The sequence below is a fragment of the Gorilla gorilla genome, chromosome Y (assembly GCF_029281585.2).
Source record: "Gorilla gorilla gorilla isolate KB3781 chromosome Y, NHGRI_mGorGor1-v2.1_pri, whole genome shotgun sequence".
Taxonomy (NCBI): Eukaryota; Metazoa; Chordata; class Mammalia; order Primates; family Hominidae; genus Gorilla; species Gorilla gorilla.
In genome coordinates this window covers 4,407,639-4,415,682 of record NC_073248.2, presented here as the reverse complement: position 1 = coordinate 4,415,682, position 8,044 = coordinate 4,407,639, and positions in this window count along the sequence as shown.

Sequence of the window (8,044 nt, the reverse complement as noted above, 5' to 3'; positions counted from 1 at the left end):
TCCATGTTCATACAGATAGCGGTGCTGATATTTCCATGTTTATACAGGTAGCGGTGTAGATATTTCCATGTTTATACAGATAGCGGTGTAGATATTTCCATGTTTATACAGATAGCGGTGTAGATATTTCCATGTTTATACACATAGCGGTGTAGATAACTCCATCTTAATACAGATGGCGGTGTAGATATTTATATGTTCATACAGATGGCGGCGCAGATATTTCCATATTCATACAGATGGCGGTGTAGATATTTCCATGTTTATAGAGATAGCGGTGTAGTTATTTCCATGTGTAAAGAGATAGCTTTGTAGATATTTCCATGTATATGCAGATAGCTGTGTAGATATTTCCATTTTCATGCAGATAGCGGTGTAGATATTTCCATGTTCAAACAGATAGCGGTGTAGATATTTCCATGTTCATACAGATAGCGGTGTAGATATTTCCATGTTTATACAGATAGCGGTGAAGATGTATGCATGTTTACACAGATAGCGGTGTATATATTTCCATGTTCATACAGATAGCTGTGTAGATATTTCCATGTTCATCCCGATGGCTCTGTACTTATATCCATGTTCATACAGATGGCGGTGAAGATATTTCCATGTTCATACAGATAGCGGTGTAGATATTTCCATGTTCATACAGATAGCGGTGAAGATATTTCCATGTTCATACAGATAGCGGTGTAGCTATTTCCATGTTCATACAGATAGCGGTGAAGTTATTTCCATGTTCATCCAGATGGCTGTGTAGATATATCCATGTTCATACAGATGGCGGTGAGTATATTTCCATGTTCATACAGATAGCGGTGTAGATATCTCCATGCTCATACAGATAGAGGGGCTGATATTTCCATGTTCAAACAGATACCGGTGCTGATATTTCCTTGTTTATACAGGTAGCGGTGTAGATATATCCATGTTTATACAGATAGCATTGTAGATATTTCCATGTTTATACAGATAGCGGTGTTGATATTTCCATGCTTATACAGATTTCGGTGAAGATATCTCCATCTTAATACAGATGGCCGTCTAGATATGTATATGTTCATACTGATGTCGGTGCAGATATTTCCATGTTCATACAGATGGCGGTGTAGATATTTCCATGTTTATAGATATAGCGGTGTAGTTATTTCCATGTGTAAAGAGATAGCTGTGTAGATATTTCCATGTATATGCAGATAGTGTACATATTTCCATTTTCATGCAGATAGCGGTGTAGATATTTCCATGTTCAAACAGATAGCGGTGTAGATACTTCCATGTTTATACAGATAGCGGTGAAGATGTATGCATGTTTACACAGATAGCGGTGTAGATATTTCCATGTTCATACAGATGGCTGTGTAGATATATCCATGTTCATACAGATAGCGGTGTAGATATTTCCATGTTCATACAGATAGTGGTGTAGCTATTTCCATTTTCATACAGATAGCTGTGTAGATATTTCCATGTTTATACAGATAGCGGTGAAGATGTAAGCATGTTTACACAGATAGCGGTGTAGATATTTCAATGTTCATACAGATAGCGGTGTAGATATTTCCATGTACATACAGATAGCGGTGCTGATGTTTCCATGTTTATATGGGTGGCGGTGTAGATATTTCCATGTTTATACAGATAGCGGTGTAGATATTTCCAGGTTTATACAGACAGCAGTGTAGATATCTCCATCTTAATACAGATGGCGGTGTAGATATTTATATGTTGATACAGATGGCGGTGCAGATATTTCCATGTTCATACCGATGGCGGTGTAGATATTTCCATGTTTATAGAGATAGCGGTGTAGTTATTTCCTTGTATAAAGAGATATCTTTGTGGATATTTCCAGGTATATGCAGATAGCTGTGTAGATATTTCCATTTTCATGCAGATAGCGGTGTAGATATTTCCATGTTCAAACAGATAGCGGTGTAGATATTTCCATGTTCATACAGATAGCGGTGTAGATATTTCCATGTTTATACAGATAGCGGTGAAGTTGTATGCATGTTTACACAGATAGCGGTGTATATATTTCCATGTTCATACAGATAGCTGTGTAGATATTTCCATGTTCATCCAGATGGCTGTGTAGGTATATCCATGTTCATACAGATGGCGGTGAAGATTTTTCCATGTTCATACAGATAGCGGTGTAGATATTTCCATGTTCATACAGATAGCGGTGTAGATATTTCCATGTTCATACAGATAGCGGTGTAACTATTTCCATGTTCATACAGATAGCGGTGCAGATATTTCCATGTTCATCCAGATGTCTGTGTAGATATATCCTTGTTCATACAGATGGCGGTGAAGATATTTCCATGTTCATACAGATAGCGGTGTAGATATTTCCATGTTCACACAGATAGCGGTGTAAGTATTTCCATGTTCATACAGATAGAGGGGCTGATATTTCCATGTTCATACAGATAGCGGTGTTGATATTTCCATGTTTATAAAGGTAGCGGTGTAGATATTTCCATATTTATACAGATAGCGGTGTAGATATTTCCATGTTTATACAGGCAGCGGTTTAGATATTTCCATGTTTATACAGATGGTGGTGTAGATATCTCCATCTTAATACAGATCGCCGGGTAGATATTTATATGTTCATACAGATGGCAGTGCAGATATTTCCGTGTTCATACAGATGGCGGTGTAGATATTTCCATGTTCATACAGATAGCGGTGTAGTTATTTCCACGTGTAAAGAGATAGCTGTGTAGATATTTCCATGTATATGCAGATAGCTGTGTAGGTATTTCCATTTTCTTGCAGATAGCGGTGTAGATATTTCAATGTTCAGATAGCGGTGTAGATATTTCCATGTTCATACAGATAGCGGTGTAGATATTTCCATGTTTATACAGATTGTGGTGAAGATGTATGCATTTTTACACAGATAGCGGTGTAGATATTTCCATGTTCATACAGATAGCGGTGTAGATATTTCCGTGTTCATCCAGATGGCTGTGTAGATTTATCCATGTTCATACAGATAGCGGTGTAGATATTTCCATGTTCATACAGATAGCGGTGTAGATATTTCCATGTTCATCCAGATGGCTGTGTAGATATATCCATGTTCATACAGATGGCGGTGAAGATATTTCCATGTTCATACAGATAGCGGTGTAGTTATTTCCATGTGTAAAGAGATAGCTGTGAATATTTCCATGTACATGCAGATAGCTGTGTAGATATTTCCATTTTCATGCAGATAGCGGTTTAGATATTTCCATGTTCAAACAGATAGCGGTGTAGATATTCCCATGTTCATACAGATCACGGTGTAGATTTTTCCATGTTCATCCAGATGGATGTGTAGACATATCCATGTTCATACAGATGGAGGTGAAGATATTTCCATGTTCATACAGATAGCGGTGTAGATATTTCCATTTTCATACAGATAGCGGTGTAGATATTTCCATGTTCATACAGATGGCTGTGTAGATATATCCATGTTCATACAGATGGCGTTGAAGATATTTCCATGTTCATACAGTGAGTGGTGTAGCTATTTCCATGTTCATACAGATAGCGGTGTAGATATTTCCATGTTCATACCGATAGCGGTGCTGATATTTCCATGTTTATACAGGTAGCGGTGTAGATATTTCCATGTTTATACAGATAGCAGTGTAGATATTTCCATGTTTATACAGATAGCGGTGAAGATGTATGCATGTTTACACATATAGCGGTGTAGATATTTCCATGTTCATCCAGATGGCTGTGTAGATATATCCATGTTCATACAGATAGCGGTGTTGATATTTCCATGTTTATAAAGGTAGCGGTGTAGATATTTCCATATTTATACAGATAGCGGTGTAGATATTTCCATGTTTATACAGGCAGCGGTTTAGATATTTCCATGTTTATACAGATGGTGGTGTAGATATCTCCATCTTAATACAGATCGCCGGGTAGATATTTATATGTTCATACAGATGGCAGTGCAGATATTTCCGTGTTCATACAGATGGCGGTGTAGATATTTCCATGTTCATACAGATAGCGGTGTAGTTATTTCCACGTGTAAAGAGATAGCTGTGTAGATATTTCCATGTATATGCAGATAGCTGTGTAGGTATTTCCATTTTCTTGCAGATAGCGGTGTAGATATTTCAATGTTCAGATAGCGGTGTAGATATTTCCATGTTCATACAGATAGCGGTGTAGATATTTCCATGTTTATACAGATTGTGGTGAAGATGTATGCATTTTTACACAGATAGCGGTGTAGATATTTCCATGTTCATACAGATAGCGGTGTAGATATTTCCGTGTTCATCCAGATGGCTGTGTAGATTTATCCATGTTCATACAGATAGCGGTGTAGATATTTCCATGTTCATACAGATAGCGGTGTAGATATTTCCATGTTCATCCAGATGGCTGTGTAGATATATCCATGTTCATACAGATGGCGGTGAAGATATTTCCATGTTCATACAGATAGCGGTGTAGTTATTTCCATGTGTAAAGAGATAGCTGTGAATATTTCCATGTACATGCAGATAGCTGTGTAGATATTTCCATTTTCATGCAGATAGCGGTTTAGATATTTCCATGTTCAAACAGATAGCGGTGTAGATATTCCCATGTTCATACAGATCACGGTGTAGATTTTTCCATGTTCATCCAGATGGATGTGTAGACATATCCATGTTCATACAGATGGAGGTGAAGATATTTCCATGTTCATACAGATAGCGGTGTAGATATTTCCATTTTCATACAGATAGCGGTGTAGATATTTCCATGTTCATACAGATGGCTGTGTAGATATATCCATGTTCATACAGATGGCGTTGAAGATATTTCCATGTTCATACAGTGAGTGGTGTAGCTATTTCCATGTTCATACAGATAGCGGTGTAGATATTTCCATGTTCATACCGATAGCGGTGCTGATATTTCCATGTTTATACAGGTAGCGGTGTAGATATTTCCATGTTTATACAGATAGCAGTGTAGATATTTCCATGTTTATACAGATAGCGGTGAAGATGTATGCATGTTTACACATATAGCGGTGTAGATATTTCCATGTTCATCCAGATGGCTGTGTAGATATATCCATGTTCATACAGATAGCGGTGTAGATATTTCCATGTTCATACAGATAGCGGTGTAGATATTTCCATGTTCATCCAGATGGATGTGTAGATATATCCATGTTCATACAGATAGCGGTGTAGATATTTCCATGTTCATACAGATAGCGGTGTAGCTATTTCCATGTTCATACAGATAACGGTGTAGATATTTCCATGTTCATACAGATAGCAGTGTAGATATTTCCATGTTCATGCAGATAGCGGTGTAGATATCTCCATTTTCATACAGAGAGCGGTGCTGAAATTTCCATGTTTATACAGGCAGCGGTGTAGATATTTCCATGTTTATACAGAGAGCGGTTTAGATATTTCTTTCTTAATACAGATGGCGGTGTATATATTTATATGTTCATACAGATGGCGGTGCAGATATTTCCATGTTCATATAGATGGCGGTGTACATATTTCCATGTTTATAGAGATAGCGGTGTAGTTATTTAAATGTGTAAAGAGATAGCTGTGATGATATTTCCATGTATATGCAGATAGCTTTGTAGATATTTCCATTTTCATGCAGATAGCGGTGTAGATATTTACATGTTCAAACAGATAGTGGTGTAGATATTTCCATGTTCATTCAGATAGCGGTGTAGACATTTCCAGGTTCATACAGATAGCGGTGCTGATATTTCCATGTTTATACAGGTAGCGGTGTAGATATTTCCATGTTTATACAGATAGTGGTGTAGATATTTCCATGTTTATACAGATAGCGGTGTAGATATTTCCATGTTTATTCAGATAGCGGTGTAGATATCTCCATCTTAATACAGATGGCGGTGTAGATATTTCCATGTTCATACAGATAGCAGTGTAGTTATTTCCATGTGTAAAGAGATAGCTGTGTAGATATTTCCATCTATATGCAGATAGCTGTGTAGATATTTCCATTTTCATGCAGATAGCGGTGTATATAATTCCATCTTCAAACAGATAGCGGTGTAGATATTTCCATGTTCATAGAGATAGCGGTGTAGCTATTTCCATGTTTATACAGATAGCGGTGAAGAGGTATGCATGTTTATATAGATAGCGGTGTGGATATTTCCATGTTCATCCAGAGGGCTGTGTTGATATATACATGTTCATACAGATAGCGGTGTAGATATTTCCATGTTCATAGAGATAGCAGTGTAGATATTTCCATGTTCATACAGATAGCGGTGCTGATATTTCCATGTTTATACAGGTAGCGGTGTAGATATTTCCATGTTTATTCAGATAGCGGTGTAGATATCTCCATCTTAATACAGATGGCGGTGTAGATATTTATATGTTCATACAGATGGCGGTGCAGATATTTCCATGTTCATACAGATGGCGGTGTAGATATTTCCATGTTCATACAGATAGCGGTGTAGTTATTTCCATGTGTAAAGAGATAGCTGTGTAGATATTTCCATGTATATGCAGATAGCAGTCTAGATATTTCCATTTTCATGCAGCTAGCGGTGTAGATATTTCCATGTTCAAACAGATAGCGGTGTAGATATTTCCATGTTCATACAGATAGCGGTGCAGATATTTCCATGTTCATACAGATAGCAGTGTAGATATTTCCATGTTTATACAGATAGCGGTGAAGATGTATGCATGTTTACACAGATAGCGGTGTAGGTATTTCCATATTCATCCAGATGGCTGTGTAGATATATCCATGTTCATACAGATAGCGGTGTAGATATTTCCATGTTCATACAGATAGCGGTGTAGATATTTCCATGTTCATCCAGATGGATGTGTAGATATATCCATGTTCATACAGATAGCGGTGTAGATATTTCCATGTTCATACAGATAGCGGTGTAGCTATTTCCATGTTCATACAGATAACGGTGTAGATATTTCCATGTTCATACAGATAGCAGTGTAGATATTTCCATGTTCATGCAGATAGCGGTGTAGATATCTCCATTTTCATACAGAGAGCGGTGCTGAAATTTCCATGTTTATACAGGCAGCGGTGTAGATATTTCCATGTTTATACAGAGAGCGGTTTAGATATTTCTTTCTTAATACAGATGGCGGTGTAGATATTTATATGTTCATACAGATGGCGGTGCAGATATTTCCATGTTCATACAGATGGCGGTGTAGATATTTCCATGTTTATAGAGATAGCGGTGTAGTTATTTAAATGTGTAAAGAGATAGCTGTGTTGATATTTCCATGTATATGCAGATAGCTTTGTAGATATTTCCATTTTCATGCAGATAGCGGTGTAGATATTTACATGTTCAAACAGATAGTGGTGTAGATATTTCCATGTTCATTCAGATAGCGGTGTAGACATTTCCAGGTTCATACAGATAGCGGTGCTGATATTTCCATGTTTATACAGGTAGCGGTGTAGATATTTCCATGTTTATACAGATAGTGGTGTAGATATTTCCATGTTTATACAGATAGCGGTGTAGATATTTCCATGTTTATTCAGATAGCGGTGTAGATATCTCCATCTTAATACAGATGGCGGTGTAGATATTTCCATGTTCATACAGATAGCAGTGTAGTTATTTCCATGTGTAAAGAGATAGCTGTGTAGATATTTCCATCTATATGCAGATAGCTGTGTAGATATTTCCATTTTCATGCAGATAGCGGTGTATGTATTTCCATCTTCAAACAGATAGCGGTGTAGATATTTCCATGTTCATAGAGATAGCGGTGTAGCTATTTCCATGTTTATACAGATAGCGGTGAAGAGGTATGCATGTTTATATAGATAGCGGTGTGGATATTTCCATGTTCATCCAGAGGGCTGTGTTGATATATACATGTTCATACAGATAGCGGTGTAGATATTTCCATGTTCATAGAGATAGCAGTGTAGATATTTCCATGTTCATACAGATAGCGGTGCTGATATTTCCATGTTTATACAGGTAGCGGTGTAG